Raw genomic sequence first — 20,140 nt, 5'->3', positions numbered from 1 at the left:
AAAAAATGTGCAATCATTTTTACTAACTACGGTGATATCATTACGCAACAGATAATATGTCACTTCCTTTATAATTTATCATCGATTTGTTAAAAAAAATATTATGATTGATCATAGTGATTAATTTAACAAGTACACATCGTTCTTTATTCCAATATGATGGGTAGCTATTATTGCACATATTGACTTCCTTTATTTAATAAGAAATTTAGTTTTAGTCACGATAGAATAATGATTCTAAATTACATAATTTTTTTTTTAAATGGGACAACTAGTGACGAGCTACAATTATTCATCTTTTCTGGACCCGGAGATGACTAGGTGGGAATTGCATCCTACCCATTTTTCCACTGGACCACTTATTGTGGTTTCTAAACTACATAATTTGAGAAAAGAATAACAAAACTAATTTCATATTAATCGAGGAAAAAAAATAGATTGTATGTACTATGACACACCCCGACCGAGATCAAGGCATGCTGCCCGTCACGTGAGAGTGACGTAGTCATGTGCACAGTGCGGAAGCAATAAAGATAAGAATTATACGAATAATTAAAAACCGAATTACTAGGTGCACTACTAAACAGGAAGTGATAGGAGTTAGTTACAACAGTAAACACTCATAATCAGAGCATATTAAGTCTAGGTGCAGTCCAGTAGGACAAGTACTAATTATACAGTACCAGGAATGTCCTACTATTATTTAGATAGGTCAGAACCGCCGACGTCCTCAAGCCACCAACAGCAAGCTTACTTAAAACCTGGAGGGGCGCAAAACAGAAAACGTGAGTGGGCAAAAATAAATGTTTTACAAAATCATTTTCTTTATCAACATATCTAACCCCTCGCTGTAAAACATGTATAATTTTTCCCAGAATCAGAATATAAGCATATACATAATTTATATATATATATGAAATCATATCAATTCAATTCATACTTCCCATAATCATTTTCAAATATATGTCATGCCAATATATAACAGAGTAAGCAATTCAGGTAAGAATAAATTCATAGAAATATGATATGTTAGCCGGAACTCCTGTGGTAGTTTGTACGGCTGAATTCATAGCTCAAAGTTACTCTAGCCGGAGTCACTACAATGACCTATACGGCAACATATTGCACATAAGTCGGAACCACTAAAAAGGGGTCTGTACGACAAGATTGGGTGTAATATAATTATGCTCAATTTTATTCTCTCATAATAGCCGGGCGATAAATCGCTAGTCGCCTACGAGTCGGAACCATAAATAAGGTATGTATGACAAGACTATGTACTTAAGTTGGATCCAATTTGAGCATATAGTGCGGGAGGTGACGTAAATAAACAGGCATGTACTTTATATCTCTGACTAAATCACAATCACCCTAGGTGCAGTTTTATGAGCTCAACATTATTCAATCACATATCACATCATCGATGATTCACATAACCAAACGTAACTTATCTGAACTTGCTTGTGCCTCCACAACACCACATTTATATATATATGCAACCATGAAATGCATATTCAGAATATAAAAACATTTGGCATATTATTGTGAACACGGAAAATTCCTGAAACGAAAGAGACAAGAACGACGTGCACAAACAAATATTATGTATTTGATGATTTTGGGTTACAATCTCTCTCTATTTTGATCCTCTGATTCGATCTCCGTAAGGTGTTGATTGGTGGATGTGCGATTGATCCAAAGGGCCGTTGGGCTTGATCTAAGGATGAACGTTCTTCAAGGGCCGTGGACTTGATCTTGAAGGTGGCTTTGAGCGGATCTTCAAAGGGGCTTTTGGGCTTGATCTTTGAAGAACAGTGATGAACGGATCTCCAAGGGCTTTTGGGCTTGATCTTGAAGAACAGTGATGAACAGGTCTTCAAGGGCTTTTGGGCTTGATCTTGAAGAACGGTTGGATGTATGGATTTGTCGACGTTCGTTGATCCAAAGGGCCGTTGGGGCTTGATCTTGGATGAACGATGAACGAAGAACACTTTCTTCAAGGGCCGTCGGGGCTTGATCTTGGAAGAACGATGAACGAAGAACGAAGAAGGCTTTCTTGATTCTTCGGGAACCTGGATGCTTGAGAGCTTCGGAGTTTCAGAGCTTCAGAGCTTCAAGGTGTAATATGAATTGGTTTTCCCTAAATGAATAAATTGGCCTTCTATTTATAGAAATTTCCAAGGCCTAATTTTGAATATAATATCCCAGATGAAATAAGTCATTTCTGCCAGGTGTTGACACGTGTCCTATTTGATGACTTTTCCAACTCATTTCAATTTTCGTTGAGTCACACGCTACGTGTAAAATTTATGTAATACATGAGCGTTGACACTTTGATTTATCGGTCAACATTTATTTACCGAAATTTCGATGTCTACAAATGCCCCCACTTCAAGGCACGTCGTATACATGTGCTTGTCACGTGTAGGAGATGCGTTTTGAAGTCCCTTATTGTAGATGTCGATCCAAGGGCCGTCAAGGCTTGATCTTGAATTGGGCTGGAGATTTCTTCAAGGGCCGTTGAGGCTTGATCTTGAATTGGGCTTGAGATTTCTTCAAGGGCCGTTGAGGCTTGTTCTTGAACTTTTGTTTGAAATTTCTTCAAGGATCGTCGAGGCTTGATCTCGAAGGTTGAAATTGGGCCACAAAGAGCTTCATGTGGTAGATGATTTTTGGCTTTGGTAGTGGATGAATCGGCACGTATTTTGTTGCGCTTTGTTGACTTTCCACAGCTTTAATCTTGAACTGGGTTGGAGGATTTTCTGGATTCCTCCACTTGTTGATTTTCCACAGCTTATTCTTGAACTAGGTTTTTTGATTCAAGGGTGGTAGACACTTAATCTTGAATCAGACTTGTGATTTCCTCAAGGGCCGTCGATGCTTGATTTTGAATTTGGCTGGAAGCTTCTTCAAGGGTCGTTGAGGCTTGATTCTTGAAGGCTGACTCGAACACATGGTAAGCAGGCACGAGGTGAAGGTGACGACTTGTTGCTTTGTTCAATCTTTCTAATTCACACCTGAGTAGTTTGGTCAACGGTATGATCTTCGAGATTGATGGGCTCCTCTTCCAATTGGTGACTTGGTCTTTAAGGATTTGATTCAAGGGTGGTGAATCGGCACGTGCAGCCCACAACGCCTAGTAAGTCGACCCAAGAATTTGAGGGTCAAAACGAGTTCACCGTCCTCGGGCAGATGCGGCATCTTCTCGAGTTCTTCATCTCAGACTCTTTCTGCTGAGTTGACTGTGCATGCTGCATTCTTCTCTGCTTGTTTCTTTAGGCAGATGTGGCAGCTTCTCGAGTTCCTCAGTTCGGACTCCTTCTGCTGAGTTGATCGTGCAGACCGCATTCTTCTCTGCTTGTTCCTTCTGCACCTTGTCTCCACATGCTGCAAGGTATCATTTTCACTTGCCTTATCTGTCCTCCAAGCAGATGTGGCAGTTTCTTTGAAAGTACAGCAGCAGTGGGAAACGAGTACTCGAGAGCAGTGCTAGGTAGGCAATCAGGGAAGAGTTCCAAGCAGTCGGTTCCTTACCCGAGTTTGAGTGGAAGTTCCGGCATATTGTTTTCTTTATCCTTGTCTTTCTAGGTAAGAACAAGGACAAAGGAAATGACAGGTAGAATGCATGATATGAGATACTCTTGCTTTCTACCCTGGTGATATGAGATACTTTTGCTTTGGAGTCATTGGCTTGTAGAGGTACCCCAAGGAATAAGGAACGCTGAATGACTCGAGAGGTTTCGTTGGGAAAGCATTTTTGGAGATGAAGAAAGGCTCTGTATGTCTGCCTTGCTATGGAAGGTGAAGGTGGACAGTTATAGGAGGTCCCTTAATACCTGTAGAGGTACTATTCTTTCACTCGTGTCGGCAACTAATGCGTGATTGAACAGTAAACTTCACGTGCTTTCTTCTTCACCGAAAATCTTCGACAAATTGCCCGTGATTTGCGCAAAGTTGAGTGTGCATATGACAGGTGATGACGCGGTTGAAAAAGACTGGCGCCTCTTCGATATCTGGGATCGGCGCTTCGACAAATTACCCGTGATTTCCGCAAAGCTGAGTTTGCGTGTGACGGGTGCCGACGCGTCTGGAAAAGCAAGATGCTTCTCCGATTTCTGAGCTTGCCTCTTCGATTTTTGAATGGCCTCTTCGAATTCTGAGCTTGCCTCTTCGATATCTGAAATCCCGTCGAGTGCTGATTTTTTATAGAGGCATGCTGTTCGTTTCAAAACACACTTGAATTTTACTTGTGAAAACTCCCTTCTTGCACTTCTAAGATCTTGATTCGTCCGACCTCTTCTTTCTTCAACACTTTGAAAATGTCAGGACCCTCCGATCGTCGTTTTGACTTGAATCTTGGTGAAGAGGCAGTCCCGCCTTCTCCAGACAACATATGGCGCCCATCATTCATATCCCCTACTGGTCCTCTTACCATTGGGGATTCGGTGATGAAGAATGATATGACCGCTGCGGTGGTGGCCCGGAACCTTGTCACTCCCAAAGATAGCAGACTGCTTTCCAAGCGGTCTGATGAGTTGGCTGTTAAGGAGTCTCTGGCCCTTAGTGTGCAGTGTGCGGGTTCTGTGTCCAACATGGCCCAACGCCTATTTGCTCGAACCCGTCAAGTTGAATCGTTGGCGGCTGAAGTGATGAGTCTCAAACAGGAGATTAGAGGGCTCAAGCATGAGAATAAACAGCTGCACAAGCTCGCACACAACTATGCCACCAATATGAAGAGGAAAATCGACCAGATGCAGGAATCTGATGGTCAGATTTTACTTGATCATCGAAGGTTTGTGGGTTTGTTCCAACAACATTTGCCTTCGTCTTCTGGAGCTGTACCGCGTAGTGAAGCTCCGAATGATCAACCTCCAATACCTCCTCCTTCTGTGGCCCCGCCGACTGCTGAGGCTCCGCCTGAGCAACCTTTGTGAAGGCTCTCTCTCGTTTCTTTATTTTGATTTATGTATATGTCATATTTGTAATTTATCGAAAACATTAATAAATGAGCCTTATTTCACTTAGCGTCTATATGTACATTTTTTTTCTTTATATATATATATATATATTTTTTATTTTTTTATTTTTTATTCTTTATTTTTTTTATTCTTTATTTATTTATTTTTATTTTTTTATATTTTATTGTTTTATTTCACCAACTCTCTCTCTGTCTCTTGGCAGACAAAATGAATCGTAATCATAATGATTTTTTTTTTTTAATTATTATTATTATTATTTTTTATTTTGCTTTTCTTTTTCTCTTTTCCTCTTCCTTTTCACTTTTGCTTTGCACCTCTGCCTTTGCTTTTCTCCAGATTTTGAGCGTTTTGAGTGACGTCCGATCTCCCTTTGTCTGATCACTCAGAAAGTATGAACAGATAGGAGAAAATGGATGCATGACCTGAAAATGTATGCAGTGGAGATGGCGGACCCAAGAACAGCGATAGCACGCAACGTTTGAATATGGCCTATTCAACATATTTAATCTCAGTGTCGGTGAGCTTGGTGCCGTCACCGTCAGTATCATCCTTAAGCGACAGCGACGTCGTCAGCACGTCCACGTACTTCTCGTTCGTCTAAGGTGGTGGGCGCCTTCTCGAACAGATGCTCCTCATGTCCATGTCGTAACAAAGAAGTACCTATGCTGTCAGTTTGTAGCTCATGCAGCATAGCCCTGCCTTGTGTATCATCTGAAACCTTGAAAATCAGCTTCGGACTTAATCGCTGGCGGGCTGCACATGTTAAAGCATTGCCTGTTTTTCCCCGCCTGCTTGATCCTTGAATCTGGTTGTTTTAATCTTGTCGTCCGGATTAGGATAAGAGGCCACTGAGGCCAAGAGATCAACACACGATGTGCTGACACCAAGCTGCCATTAGATATCTGACGGTGGGAAGATGACCTACGTGGTGTTTATTCAATCTCAAACATACAGCTAAAGCTGTATGTCTTTGTTTTTTCCCCAAATATACTGCTTGCTGGCAGGTAAATATGGGCGTTTAAAGCTTTTCCAGCTTTAACAAAAGATTGCTGCATGTGAGTATCATCATTCGCGGCATGTGCTCTGTAATGTTGGTCTGTTTTGGTGTGTATAAGTAAGCCTTCCTGTGAGGCTTTTAGACAGGCACTTGATCCTTATTCCATTCCCATCGGCTTGAAAATTTTCACCTACCAAGTGTAGTTCTGTCTATTTTGCCCAGAAGCTTGCTGCTTCATATTTGCGCAGGTTTGCCTGTTTCTCTGGACACCACAACTACACAACAGTTTCACAGCCAACTGCGCAGCCACTGCATTCTCGCTGTATTTTACCGCCACTGCAAAACCATTGCACAACCATCGTCTTTGCTGCACTGCTTTTGTCATCCTTTCCTGGTTGCTGCACTGCCTAACGTCATTCCTGGTCGCTGCACTGCCTCGCGTCCTTCCTGGTTGCTGCATTGCCTTTGTCATCATTCCTGGTTGCTGCATTGGCTCGCTCACGTCCTTCCTGGGTCGCTGTGAAGCCTTTCTGGTGAGGCTTATTCACATACATACATATTTGCATGGTACTGTTGCCATGTTTGTATACATAATATATATATATATGGCAGGTGCAGGTGCTGTCGTCCATGTTTGTATATATAAAGCAATATATATATATATATGGAAGGTGCAGGTCCTATCATGTATATATAAAATAATATATATATGGAAGGTGCGAGTACTATCATCATATATATATATATATATATATATATATATATATATAAATAATATATATATGAAAAGGTGCACAGCATCCTTGTCATGTTCATCATATATACAATGTCTATTTATATGTGATATGCGTACCCTTTTTTTTTTTTTTTTTTATGTGCTGGAGGATTGCACCGTCACTGCATAACTATTGCATAACCACCACATTCTTGTTGCTTGGGTTTGTTGCAGTGCGTCACTTGTCGCATAGTGTTGTGTAAAAGACTGCAGCGGGATTTCGCTGCGCAGTGCCTTTTTATCACAGCTTTCCCCCGGTGATGCGCTGCCGTGTGGTGCTATGCGAGAGACTACAGCGAGTCTACGTTGTGTAATGCCTTTTGGTCACAACTTTCCTCGGTGGTGACGTTGATGTGCCTCTTGCCGCTGCTTGGAAGGATTGTCTAGTGGCTACCCCTTTTGCCGTGCTGCTGTTGATTTATTTGGTTTTTTTTCGAGGTCATGGTATTTTTTAAGTGCTTTAAGGGCAGCACCCTTACCATTCTTGCGCAGGCAGGTGACTCGCAAGACAGAGGAACGACGTTGAAGCTTTACGAGCCACTGACTGGTCCTAAAGCGCTTGCTCTTCCCGCGAAAGATAAATCCATGCATATTAAGTCGTGGTCTTCCGAAGTATCTTGGGATGTGGTAGGTTATGTCCAAACAGATACGAAGAAGAAGGCGCGCATCTTGAAGATTCTTATCTTGAATCCGTCGCACCATGCTGATGATAATCATTCGGCCTCATTTAAGCTTCTTGGTGATCACATCCGTATCAGAGCTATGGCTTGGAATGGTACCCTATCTACTGCTGGAGAGGCCGTTTTTGATGAGTTTTATTGGGAGTGGCTCGAAGATGTCTTAAGCCGATCTAAGGATGTGCTTACTAAAGTGGGCATTTACCACGCTGTGTATGCATCTTTATTTAGTTACGATCGCCATCCTTCCGTTATTCGTGCGTTCTTGGAGCGTTGGTGTTCGGCCACCAACACACTTCACACAGCGCAAGGGGAGATGTCAATTTCACTTTGGGATCTTCACAGGATAGGAGGCTTGCCGATCCAAGGCAAATTTTACGACGAGGTCGTTCCCAGTGCAGAGGACCTTTCTCTTTGCAATAACCGAGGATTGCCTGCAAGTTGCCGCTATTTGTTTTGGGCGTATCACAGGCTTTTCCAGGATGCCCCAGGTAAATCAGGCGTGAGGATTTCTTCATGGATCCGATTTTGGTACTGGGAGGCCATGAGGTATAAAAAGCCTTTGAAGAAAATTGGTCGTAACAAGACCACTAGGCCAAAAAGCGACTCAGACCCGTCTGGTGTTATTGGCGCAACCAGGCGTCGCTCTTCTGATGAGTTGAGAGCATTTGAGGATCTCGGCATAGCATCAGAGCATGTGGGGGAGTCTTACCTGGCTGCTTTCTTAGCTTGTTGGCTTTGTAAGTTTGTTTTCCCTGCAGGCGACGTCAACTTAATTCGTCCTGGAGTCTTCAAAGTTGCTAGCAAGATGGCTGCAGGTGAGTCTTTTAGCCTTGCTATTCCGGTCTTAGCCAACATTTACAATGGCTTGAGCATGGTTTCTGACTTGGCAAGCACTGAAGACCGCGCTGCAGTGCTTCCTTACCACTATGTGTATGGTTGGTTGGGTGAATATTTTGGCACTCATTTTTCTTTGTCGACTCTGGATGCGTCAAGGCCTTCTTCATCGACCGGAGCCAAGCTGGAGCCTTTGATGACGAAGTATTCCGGTGTGCTTTCCGCGAAGAGCCTTGATGATTTGCAAGCGCGAGCGCTATTTAAAAGTTGTGCAGTTTTGAGGATGGACCCCTTAGCGAGAGTTGGCTCGGTGCGGCGAGGCGTCGTAGACAATTCGCATCTCCGTTCCTCAGACTTGTCTTATCTTATAAGTCTTCGCTCGGGGTTTGTTTCTCTGCGGCAAGAAGACCGATGCATTGTTCAGTCATATAGTCCCCACCGTTTCAGCAGGCAATTTGGTTTTGTCCAAAGCGTGCCAGGCAAGTTGAAGGACAAGAACCAATTGGCATCCCTGCAAGCCATGTACATGCATTGGGAGTCTTGTACCCGTTCATGCACAAATGCTGTTATCACGCTGCCGGCCAAGGATGAGTTCAAGAGTAATCCGGTGACACGTGCTTACGCACGTTGGTGGTCAAAGACACATTATAAGAACTTGGGGACGGCAAGTGGTAACAATTCTTCTCGCTTAAGCGATGATATGTCGAGAGAGGGTTGTCCTGTGGTTTCTATGCGACTGGTACCTCTTGATTGCGCGAGTGCGGCTCCCTTACAAGGTAGACCTGTAGCTTTAACTCCTCAACGTCCACGCTTGTCTCCTCGACATCCGGATGCTTCTGAAGAGGTAGGAGATGAAGGTGACTCGCACGAAGATGGATTTATTTTGCAGCAGCGTCAACAAGTTTCAAACAAGCGACCACTTGAGGATGCCCAGGCTGACAGTGATGTCAATTTTCGTCACAAGAAGAAAGAAGTGTTTAGACCTCCTCAATTCGATGACCGTGCGCCATTTGAGAGAGATGTATATACTTTATTTTCTCTCATGATTTCTTCTGCTTTAAGTCGTTTTGGCTTTTATTTCTGACATCTTTATTTGTTTTCTTTAGGTTGGGTCTTCCCGTCATTTTGATTTGGCACCTGCAGATGTTTATTCCTATACGGAGATGCTATTTGCAGGCGACCTACCTACAGACAGGGAGATCGGGGATCCGCCTGGTGCAGAGCTTGTTCCAAATCCTCCAAACTTCCCAAGTTTACCATGTGTAGGTGGAGTTATGTAAGAACCCGTCATGCGTCCAACGCCTTTGCCAACTAGCTCTGAGATCTCTTTGAGAGGACCGAATCTTAGTGGTACTGAGCGACTCATCCATCGCATAGGTCTTGGTGCGGCAATGGAGATCAAGGGCCATATCGAGGCAAGGATTTCTAAGTGTCCACTGGAAGACCTCCCGTTGCTCGATGAGGATTTGTCGAAGTTTGTTTCGGTGATTGACAACCTTAACGTTGATTCCTCCTCCTTGAAGATTAAGATTGCTGAGCTTATGGCCGCCTCGACTGAATATTCTTTCTTGCGTGCTATTTCCTTGGAGAAGTTGAGTCCAGATGTTAGAGCTCATCATCTAACAATGATAGACTCATCACTGGCTCAAGTCCGATCATTTCAGCAAGCTGTTTCAGGAGATTATCGAGTCACGGAGGCTTCGTTAACTTCTGTCCAAGGGCGTCTAGATGCATTGGCGCGAGAGCGGGAGCAGTTGGTAGTTGAGGCATCGCAACTTGAAAGTGTCATCGCAGAGCAGGGAACTACACTTTCTCAGTACCAAGAAGAGATTTCGCGCCTAGAACGAGAGAAAGGCACGACTATGGAGTTACCCATCTTGTCTCCCACTGAGGTAGAGAATTTGGAGACCTTGGAAGGCTCGCTTGGAGATCGCCTTCGTAGTTTTAGGGACATAGTTTTCAAGTAGTATTTCTCGTCCCTCTTTTTTTTTTTTGTAATAAGGCTTTGGAGCCGACTCCTTTTTTTTTTCAAAGAAATAAAGCATTTATGTTCTTGAATTTGCTCTTCGATCTTCAAAGTGTTATTTATTATTATTATTATTATTTCTTTTAGATGGTGTGACTGTACTTGAAGTTTTGACACTTCAAGTTGCCTACGTACCCTTTGTTGAGGAGGGATCAAGTCATAACGTAGTTCAAAATACATTTTTTTTTGTTTGGCGCCGTACGCAGTTTATGCTCTTGCGGGCCAGGAGCTTTAGTTCATGCAGTTTAGGCTCGTGCGAATAAAGAGCAGGAATTTGTTGCCTTTCAAGGGTAGTAGCGCTTTAAGAATCTGCCGTTGATAGGGCCGATCTTCAAGCCGTCTTCCGCCATGATTAAGTAGGCGCCATTGGTGTAGACTTCTTGTACTACGTATGGTCCATCCTATTTTGACGTGAACTTGCTCTTTGTCTTGTGAGTTGTGATGATGGGCCTACGCAATGAAAGGACGAGATCTCCCATTTGAAAAGACCGAGGAAGAACTTTCTTGTTGAAGGCTTTAGAAAGTCGAGCTTGATAACACTCCAGGTGTTGCTGGGCTTCGAGTCTTTTCTCATCCAGTGCCTCCAGTTCTTGAAGACGCAACTTTGCGTTCTCTTCATCAGTCAAGCCTTCTTGTATAGCCATCCTTAGCGAGGGGATTTGACTTTCGAGTGGCAGAACAGCTTCTACGCCATATACAAGAGAATAAGGTGTGGCTTGGGTAGGCGTTCTATATGTTGTCCTGTATGCCCATAGGGCTTCGCCTATTCTTTCGTGCCAGTCTTTCTTTGTTCTACCGATTACCTTCTTCAGGAGGTTGCACAATGTCTTGTTGAATGCTTCTGCAAGACCGTTGGCCGGAGCATGATACATGGAGGATTTGTGCTGCTTGAACTTGTATTTCTCGCAGAGCTCGTCCATGAGTCGGTTTGAGAACTGCTTTCCGTTGTCGGTGACAATGTAGCGAGGCACCCCATATCGATGGATGATATATCCCTTGATGAAACAGACGACAGTTTCCTTCTTGACTTCCCTCAGGGGTATGGCCTCAGCCCACTTAGAGAAGTAATCTGTTGCAGCCAGGATGTAAGCCTCTCCTGTAGATGACTTTGGCGCAATTGGTCCTACGACATCCAATCCCCATGCATCGAACGGCCATGAAGTAGCTGTGGGGTGTAATGGTTCAGGCGGTTGATGTATGAAGTTGGCGTGAAATTGGCAGGCTTGGCACCTTTTGGCGTATTCTAGGCAGTCCTTTACCATGCTTGGCCAGTAATAACCCATTCTTTTGAGCTGGAAATGAAGCTTTGGTCTGGACTGGTGCGCTCCACATATTCCTGAGTGTGCTTCTTCCATGGCTTGATTGGCTTCTTCCTCGCCTAGGCATCTTAGAAGTACCCCTTCAAAAGATCGCCGGTAGAGTGTCCCTTTGTAATAGAGGAAGCGATGTGCTCGTCGACGTATTTCAGAGCGGTGTTTAGGATCATCTGGAAGTATTCCGTGCTCCAAGTAGTTGATCAGAGGCTGTCTCCATTCTTCAACGTTGACCGGAAGTATTGAAATAACGTTTGTATCACTTAATACCATTTCGGTGACAAGCGGGATTACCCATCTTTGGCAGACTGGCACGTTTGTAGCTTCGTCTTCTCCTAATGCCATGCTCGAGGCTAGGTTGGCGAGAGCGTCTGCCATTTGATTCTCTTTTCTTGGCACGTGTTCTAGTGTTACGGCCTCAAACCTTTGTAGCAACTGCGTTGCCAGCCGAAAATATGGGACAAGGTCATCTTTCCTCACCTCATATTCAGTCAAGAGTTGATTGATTATGAGCTTGGAGTCGCCGTATATCTCGAGGGCTGCGATTTCCATGTTGATTGCCATTTGGAGCCCGAGGATCAGTGCTTGGTACTCAGCGACATTGTTGGAGCATAATTCGCTTAGCTGGAATGAATAAGGTAGTACTTGCCTTTGTGGCGACATGAATACTACTCCTGCCCCCGCTCCGTCTACTCGTGCAGATCCGTCGAAGAACATCGTCCATGTCGGGAATATGTCGATGCAGAACACCTCTTCGTCGAGCAAGTCGTCCGAGATTTTCCAATCGGCTGGGATTGGATGGTCGGCAAGGAAGTCTGCTAGCGCTTGTCCTTTGACGGCTTTAGCTGAGACGTAGATGATCTCGTATTGATTGAGAAGTAATGCCCATTTAGCTAGTCGCCCTGTCAAAACTGGCTTAGACATGACGTATTTGACCGGGTCAGCTTTAGGAACCAAGTGGATGGTGTAAGCATGCATGTAATGTCTGAGCTTCTGGATGGCAAACATCAAGGCCAGGCACATTTTTTCTATTGGGGAATAGTTCAATTCAGCGCCGGTAAGCGTTCGACTGAGGTAGTAGAGCGCTCCTTCTTTCTGGGCCTCGTTTTCCTGTGCCAAGAGTGCTCCAACTGAACTTTCCTGAGCAGTAATGTACAATATGAGCGGTTTCCCTGGTACAGGTGCCCCCAGGACAGGTGGACTTGATAAATACTTCTTTATGCTTTCAAAAGCATTGTTGCATGCTTTGTCCCATACGAACGGAACATCTTTCTTCATGAGTCGACTGAACGGTTGACAACGCCCTGCAAGGTTGGAGATGAAGCGTCTGATGAAGGCTAGCCGACCTTGTAGACTTTTCAACTCGTGCAGGTTTCTTGGCTCGGGCATGCTTTGAATGGCCTTGATCTTTGATTGGTCCACTTCAATGCCACGATGCTTGACGATGAAGCCAAGGAACTTTCCAGATGTGACGCCAAATGCACACTTTAATGGGTTCATCTTGAGGTTGTATTTTCGCAACCTTCCGAACACTACTCGCAAATCCTTCAAGTGATTTGATCTTTTCTTTGTCTTGACCACCACGTCGTCTACATAGCATTCTACATTCTTATGTAGCATGTCATTGAAGATCTTCTGCATTGCGCGTTGATATGTAGCTCCAGCATTCTTCAGACCAAAGGGCATCACCTTGTAGCAGTAAATACCTTTTGGAGTGCGGAAGGCTGTTAGTTCCTCATCTTCAAGAGCCATGCGAATTTGATTGTATCCAGAAGAGCCGTCCATGAATGATAGTGCCTCATGGCCAGTGGTTGCGTCCACCATGATCTCAATGATTGGCAAGGGGAAGTCATCCTTCGGGCAAGCATTATTGAGGTCTCGAAAGTCCACGCAAACACGTATTTGTCCAGATTTCTTAAGGGCTATGACGATGTTGGAGATCCACTTGGGGTATTGCACCTCTCGAATGAAGCCTGCTTCGATCAACTTGTCAATCTCGGCCTCGATTTGTGGGATGAGCTCGGATCGATAGCGTCTTTGAGTTTGCTTTACTGGTCGCGTTCCAGGCTTGACTGCAAGATGATGCACATCAATGATAGGGTCGAGGCCGGGCATTTCCTTGTAGGTCCAAGCAAAGACGTCATTGAACTCTAATAGCAGCTGGTAATACTTCTCTATCTCGCATGCACTTAGTAATGCGCTTACGAAGATAGGCTTTGGTTCCTCACTTGTACCTAAGTTGAGTTCTTTGAGATCGTCAACTGTGGCTTGCCCCCCATCTTCGAGTTGTGACGGTGCTGCAATGACATCTTCTTCGAGGCTTTCATCTTCTTCACCTTCTTGGATTGTGATGTGGAAGACGTCTTGGGCTTCTTCTTCGGTGTTAACCTCCCAAGCTAGTTGGCATGAAGATTGTCCAGTGTGAATGATGGTGCGCCTTTTCACTTTCAGTGATCCAACTGTGTCAACCTCCAATATTGCTTGGCGCTTCATTCTTGAAGGAATGGAACTTCGAATGCCATCCTTTTCTGCCAGGCGATCGATCTCTTCTACTTCTGGTGTCGTCTTTCTCCTTTTGGAAGGCTCTTTGGCTTCTCCAAGTCTTTCCATAACTGACTGTCGTGGAGGAAAGCTAGTCGTATTGCTTTGCTTTTTAGGTTTTGATAACCTTTTGAAAACAGAGCCTCGAGATACTGACGTGTTAAGCCTTTTGAAGACGGAAGTTTTGTTTTGACCGCCAATGAGTTTAGGTGCCGAAACTCTGGGCTTTGAACAATTCATTCTATCGAATACTGATGTCCGGGGGGCAGGTTGAGGCTCATCTCTATCTTGTATAATGTGTATGCTGATGTGTTGAGCGCTAGCATTTTTTGCCTTGCTGGAGATTTTCACCGGTGCATTTGGTGTGAAGCCAAGCCCAGCTTTGTTGTTGCTAACCTCGTAACCATGCTTCTCTAACTTCTTCTGAGTTTTAGTGAGATCACGTTCATTGTCTTTGACAGTGTTCAAATCATTCTTTCCCAAATTTGCAGAGGAGGTGAAGTTATACCCAGCTTTCGACATAAGTTTGTAGGCGTTTGGATCAAAACCTTCTTCGGTCCTTTTGGTTGGGAGAAAGCTTGGTTCTACCCCCTTTGGCAGGCTTTTTATGAAGCCATGTGATGGTTTTGCAACCTTAGTGTCGCCTAGCTGGGTTAGAGGCAAAACTGCATTCGTTTTGAGCAACTTTACATTATCTATGTGCTGCTGTGCATCGGCTTTGCTCGCTGCAGTTTCGAACGGGGATTGACCATTCTTTCTTCTCGACGTCGGGATGTACCGGAAGACGGGTACGCTTGGTCCGTTTGAGGTCGTCCTACTTCCTATGGTTGTTGCAGGTTTAGAAAGCTCGTCGTCGTTTTTGCTTGAAGATGGCATAGCTTCTTCTTCTTGCTTCTTGGGCATAGCTTGCCACTCCTGTTTTTTAGGCGCTGCTTTGCTCATGGATTTAATCTCTTTTGGAAGAGTTTCGGGCACCGTGTCTTCATTTATGTAGAACTTGGCGTCTGCGAAATGTGATTCGGCTTCGGTGAATGGCTTGGTGTCGCCATAGATCACCTTCACTCGTTCTTGGTAAAATTTTAAACATTGGTGAAGGGTGGACGGTACCACTCCGTTTGCATGGATCCAAGGCCTTCCTAAGAGCAGACCGTAGGAAGTTCTTGCATCAATCACGTGGAACATCACGCTTGACTTGAGTTCACCAATGGTCATCTCCACTTGGATCATGCCCATCGCTCTTTGTCCTCCTTGGTTAAAACCTTGGATTAGTAGACGGCTTAGGGATAGTTCGTCCACCTTGATGCCGATTGCGGTCATTGTTGACTTTGGCATGATATTTATGGCTGACCCGCCGTCCACAAGCATGCGGCTGACTTTATGCTCCCTTACGTACCCAGAGACGAAGAGAGGTCGGTTGTGAGGCTTGGATCCTAGCAACAAGTCTTCGTCGGCGAAGTGGATTGTGTCCTCGGTGGCACAGCATGTGGCACACTCGTGTGGCCGAGGCCTCAAGCCTTCGTTCTTGCTTTCTTGCACTTCGTGGTCGTTTGGATTCGCTAAAACCGTTGCCAATGCCCTTCGTATCTCCTTTGGCAATTGTAGCGCTTCCTCGATGCTAAAGTGTATTGGCAGACCTTCTTTAGGTGTCGGAGTATTTTCTCCCTCAGCGGCGACAATTTTTCCCTTTGAAGGTTCTTCCGTTTCTACTTCGACCACGTGACATGCGGTGATAGTGCAATGTTGGAAAAAGTCCTCCGGGAAGTACTCGTGCAATGAGACGGGAATGCGTGGCTTTTGCTCCGCAGGTTCCCCAGCATATATTGGCTTAGCAGCTCTTATGTTTCTCTTAGGCTTCCTATTGCCGCGACGACGGTGCTTTCTCCCTTGTTCCCTCTTTTGCTTTATAGCTTGCGGTTTTGGTTTCCTCGTCCTCTTATAGGTCACCAATGTCCATCCTCTGTCATCGTCAGTAGGTGCGTCCTGGTTGCTTGCCCCCAGTGACAGTGGTGCAGAATGTGCAGTGTGGTTTGAGTATTGCCGAGCATGGTCAGGCATTTCTTGAAGAAGCACGGGATCAAAGGATCCGAACACGACCGTAGTGGTGTGCGTCGCAGCTGTGTCTTCTAGGTCGAGCTCAATCCGTCCTTGTTGTGCCAACTTCATGATGAGTTCTTTTAGGATGAAACACTTGCCCACATGATGACCCACGATACGATGGTACTTGCAGTACTTGGGATCATTGATGCGATTCATTTCTTCAGGGCGTTTGCATTCGGGTAACTTAATCACCTTCTTCTCCAGTAGGTCGTCCAGCATTGCGTCCATGTTGGAGTCCGGAAAAGGGTATACCTTCTGCTCCAATTCCCTCAAGGTGTTTTTGTACCTATTTTGGGTGTGGGAAGGCTCACCTTTTTTTATTTCCCTTGCTTTATTGAAAGAGATTTTGACGAGCGCGGACGAGGTCTTGATAGGGGTGGTATTGGTGGTAAAAGCTTCCTTGGCGGGCTTTTTCCCATGATTGTCTGCTCTTGAAGTGAACACCTTATCCCTTTTGAAATCGGTGATTGGCTCCTTCTTTCCATGGTGGGCGATGCTCAACTCCATGTCGTGGGCACGGGTGGCTAATTCTTCAAAAGTTCGTGGTTTGATACCTTGAAGGATGTATTGTAAACCCCATTGCATGCCCTGGATGCACATCTCGATTGAAGAAATCTCGGAGAGTCTGTCCTTACAGTCGAGGCTTAGATTACGCCATCGGTTGATGTAGTCCATGACTGGCTCGTCCTTCCACTGCTTTGTGCTTGTTAGTTCTAGCATGCTCACAGTGCGGCGGGTGCTGTAGAAGCGATTGAGGAATTCCCGCTCCAATTGCTCCCAACTGTTGATGGATTCAGGCTCCAGATCTGTGTACCACTCAAAGGCGTTTCCTTTCAGCGAGCGCACAAACTGCTTGGCGAGGTAGTCCCCTTCGGTTCCTGCGTTGTTGCAAGTTTCAACGAAGTGGGCAACGTGCTGTTTCGGGTTTCCCTTTCCATCAAATTGCATGAACTTTGGTGGTTGATAACCCCTTGGCATCCTTAAGGCGTCGATCTTTTTTGAATACGGCTTTGAGTACAACCCGGAGGTATATGAGCTCCCTTCGTACTGTGCCTTGATGGTGTTGGTGATCATCTCTTGCAGCCGCTGGATAGAAAGAGATCCCATGAGTGCCGCTGCTTGGTCTGGTTTCGGCTTCCCATCGATTTTCTTCACCGGGGGTTCTTCGTCTCCGCCAGCTCCCTTTAGTGGATCATCCTCTAGGTCGGGTTTCTCGCTGTCATGCGCCTCCAGTTGGTTGACTAATGCCGCGATTTGCAAGTCTTTTTCTTCCACGGTTCGAGTTAGTCTTGCGATTGCTTCATTCATTTGAGCAAGCTGTTCCTCGATTGAAGTTGCTCAAGCGGTCATGACTTGCATGGCTGAACTGCCGCTTGAATCGTCATCGGAGAGCATGGATTCGGAGTATCCCCTTGGTGCCCTTAGTGAGGCTAAGGTGATCACAGGCTCGTGCCTGGGGTACTCTCGTTCCCCTGGCAGAGTTGATGCAGAGGTGGCAGAAGTAGCTTTTGCTTTGCTTCGAGTCGTGATACCCAACGTGACACCACTTGCGACGAGGGCGCCTTTGTTCTTTGCGCCGGTTACGGGAACAGCTTGAGCCTTCCTTGACGTCATTGATTTTGGAAGTGTGCTTATATTCCTTGAACGGAGGAAGAGATGAGAGGTAGAGATGTCCCACCGGGCGTGCCAATTTGTGAACACGGAAAATTCCTGAAACGAAAGAGACAAGAACGACGTGCACAAACAAATATTATGTATTTGATGATTTTGGGTTACAATCTCTCTCTATTTTGATCCTCTGATTCGATCTCCGTAAGGTGTTGATTGGTGGATGTGCGATTGATCCAAAGGGCCGTTGGGCTTGATCTAAGGATGAACGTTCTTCAAGGGCCGTGGACTTGATCTTGAAGGTGGCTTTGAGCGGATCTTCAAAGGGGCTTTTGGGCTTGATCTTTGAAGAACAGTGATGAACGGATCTCCAAGGGCTTTTGGGCTTGATCTTGAAGAACAGTGATGAACAGGTCTTCAAGGGCTTTTGGGCTTGATCTTGAAGAACGGTTGGATGTATGGATTTGTCGACGTTCGTTGATCCAAAGGGCCGTTGGGGCTTGATCTTGGATGAACGATGAACGAAGAACACTTTCTTCAAGGGCCGTCGGGGCTTGATCTTGGAAGAACGATGAACGAAGAACGAAGAAGGCTTTCTTGATTCTTCGGGAACCTGGATGCTTGAGAGCTTCGGAGTTTCAGAGCTTCAGAGCTTCAAGGTGTAATATGAATTGGTTTTCCCTAAATGAATAAATTGGCCTTCTATTTATAGAAATTTCCAAGATCTAATTTTGAATATAATATCCCAGATGAAATAAGTCATTTCTGCCAGGTGTTGACACGTGTCCTATTTGATGACTTTTCCAACTCATTTCAATTTTCGTTGAGTCACACGCTACGTGTAAAATTTATGTAATACATGAGCGTTGACACTTTGATTTATCGGTCAACATTTATTTACCGAAATTTCGATGTCTACAATTATTTCAAAGCATACTTTCCTAAAAATGCATTTATGGGAAATATATCAAGTATATAAGTATATACTGAAAACAAAAGCCCACTCACTGGTATGTCGACGGGTCGTAACCCCCGAGTCGCCCGTGGATACGCTCGTCCTCGGAATAAGTCTCACCTATATGCGAATTAACTATAAAAACGTTATATTAAAGCACATAGACAAAACTAGCTAATAACTTCTCATACATTGCTCAAAATAGGTATATGAATATACCATAGTGATCTACACAACCTCAGGATCATCCCTAAATTTTTAGATAAATTTTTCGAGCTTCCACGCTCCGCCATGCGCCGGCAAGGGCACAGCAAAACGCGCCCCCACGCGCGACCAAACCTGACGAATTCCCTAACCACCATTAAGGAATATTCTGTTAAAGCCTAATAGATTCCGTTAAAACTGACTGACGGCGTCAGCATATTCCGTCATCTTCTCCGGCGAGTCGCCGGTCGCCGGGAAACTGGGTAAAACTTTAAAACGTCTATTCTCGCTCGTTTCTTAACCATTTTTCATGAAATTTGTACCAAAATGAAGCTAGGGACATCCATAATCACGTTATAACAGTTTTAAGACCTCAAACTGCTACATTTTTCCTAGGGAAAGCTCAATAGTTCGGCTTACCTAGAATAGCTTCGATTTCGTCCCTCCGACGTCCATTTCCTTCCAACGAAGTACCCCGAGACTCGTGAGAACCTCCTTAAGCTTCCTGTGAGCTTGAAATTTCCAAAAACACAAGATTTAATGTTTGCATGAACAGTACCCCAAATCGGGGCTATGGTTTCGACGTGAAATCAAAGGTTTCCTTACCAGAAATTGATACCTTTGAACTCGTAGGGTCCTCACGAATACAATGGTACCATTTTCTTCCTCGATCAGTGAGGTTTGATAGGTCCTTGGTGTTCGTCCGTACAGGAAGAAGGAGAGAGAGAGTTTGAGAGAGGAGAGAGATGAGAGGGTAAGGGAGAGAAAAGAGAGAGAGTGTGTGTGTGTGGCCTAGGATTGGTCAACCACCAAAAATAGCATAACTTAATCCTAATTGGTTCCAAACAATTAGGATTTAAGAATATTGATCCAAAACCACACTTAAACCACATTACACAACTAACGTCCAAGGGTATTTTCGTCAATTCACGCCGTCGATAAATATATATTTGGGACGGGCTGTGACATACTATATATACTTTTATTTTGTGAAATTTCAAGCCAAATTAATATGTATTTACGCACTAAGATGTGGATTTTATTATTTACAAATTTTGAAAATAAAACAGTTGGAATGCTGCAAATTTCATAATAATTTTAGAGCAAAACGCAAAACGCAAAACATTGCTA

General features: G+C 44.6%; 1 long non-coding RNA gene across 1 annotated transcript; it reads right to left on the bottom strand.

Moving 5' to 3' along the window:
• Window positions 1-634: 634 nt before the first annotated feature.
• LOC139193974 (uncharacterized) lies at window positions 635-19,724 on the bottom strand. The gene is made up of 4 exons (XR_011578572.1): window positions 19,616-19,724; window positions 19,430-19,521; window positions 18,859-18,925; window positions 635-761 (listed from the first exon to the last, which is right to left on the bottom strand). It is a non-coding gene; the product is annotated as an uncharacterized lncRNA (long non-coding RNA).
• Between the last annotated feature and the right edge of the window lie 416 nt (window positions 19,725-20,140).

Source organism: Malus domestica, chromosome 01, assembly GCF_042453785.1.
Source record: "Malus domestica chromosome 01, GDT2T_hap1".
NCBI lineage: Eukaryota > Viridiplantae > Streptophyta > Magnoliopsida > Rosales > Rosaceae > Malus > Malus domestica.
This window is presented reverse-complemented; position numbering and strand designations above follow the sequence as displayed.